Here is a 1,577-nt window from a genome sequence, read left to right as displayed (position 1 = left end):
TGTGAGTAACTCTCCAAATTTACTAGCATGCTATGTCTGTATTAACTGTTTACAACACGAAAGTTATAAGTCCATTTTCTTTTTAATTTTAATGTTAGGTATTAAAATATTACAATAGAGATGAAGAACATTTAAGACAAGGTAATATAGAAGTGTGGGCATCTACAGGGCTTAAGACCCGTCATTGACTGGTTTAAGTGGCTAAAATGTGTAACATTCACCATTCTGCCTATATTTAAACATCTGTATTCCTTCAATTCTTTCATCTGTTGATGTTTGCGAAGTTAAAGAGCTGAAACCTTTATTTATGCGGGTAAGATTCATCAAGTTGCGTTATTTCAAAATTTGGACAGACTTAAAACATTTTTGAAAAACCCAACTGGTCCATGAAGAAGTACAGAAATTGAAAAAATAAGATTTTTAGGTGTTGCCTAGTACGTAGGTGAAATAATTCAATTAGACGAATCTCACCCGCATAAATAAAGGTTTCAGCTCTTTAACTTCGCGAACATCAACAGATAAAAGAATTTAAGAAATTTAGATGTTCAAATGTGGGCAAAATTGTAAATGTTACACGGTGTGTTAAGGGGTCACATAAACCATCCAATGACAGGTCTTAAGCCATGTAGATGCCTAGACTTCTATATTACCTTCTCTAAAATGTTCTTCGTCTCTGTTGTAATATGTTAATATTAACAGCTCCCCAGGGAGTTGAATCCAGTCCTTGTCTACAAAAATTTGTACAAACTCAAAATATTGTTAATTTGTTGTTGTTGTTGCGTTCTCTTGTTCTCTTCATTTGGAAAAAAAACGGACACAACTAATTTTAACACAATTACATCCATCTTTCAGAATAAATTTGTATTTTTTTCTCACATGTTTCTTATATAAATCGAATTCAACGTTTGTTCAGTCAATTGAAATAATTTATATTCAATAATAAATAAATACAAAAATACATCCGAGAAAATATTTGAAAAATAGTCAATAGTGTCTGGGTGGATGAAAAATACAGTTATGTGTGTAAAATCTATTTCACACACAGAACTGTGCTAACCAAAGTTCTGGGGTGCTGTTTTGAATCTTCATTACCCCCTAGAGAGTAGTTGATTTGGGGTTTTTAATAAAAATGTAATAATATTATAATAGGTTGCTGTTATTTTTTATTTTAAACCATATTGAAATATTATGAAGAAATTTCCATCTAATCTTCACATTCATTTGAAAATGTCACGAAATTTTTGTTTTTATATTTGTAAAAATAAAATAATGTGTTCAGTAGACTCAAATCAGTGTTTGATTTCTAATATTAAAAGTTTATATTTAGCTTAGCTAGACTAACAAATAAAAACATAAAAAAACATAGAACTTCCTCATTAAAGATTACTCTTAACTTGTTTTTGTAATATGTGCGCAGGCCTGAAATTTAATTTACAAAAGGCCATAAAATAAATGTTTTTGAAAAGTGCATTTAGACCAAAGCAAAATCAATTTCAACCGCTTGTATGAAATTACGTGGATGTGAGTACTATGGAGGTGGTTCACGTCGCTCGCTTTATTCTTTAGGAGAAATTTCA

The sequence above is a fragment of the Micrasema longulum genome, unplaced genomic scaffold (assembly GCF_059751315.1).
Source record: "Micrasema longulum isolate JH-2025_06_02 unplaced genomic scaffold, ASM5975131v1 h1tg000949l, whole genome shotgun sequence".
In the NCBI taxonomy this organism is placed as follows: domain Eukaryota; kingdom Metazoa; phylum Arthropoda; class Insecta; order Trichoptera; family Brachycentridae; genus Micrasema; species Micrasema longulum.
This window is presented reverse-complemented; position numbering follows the sequence as displayed.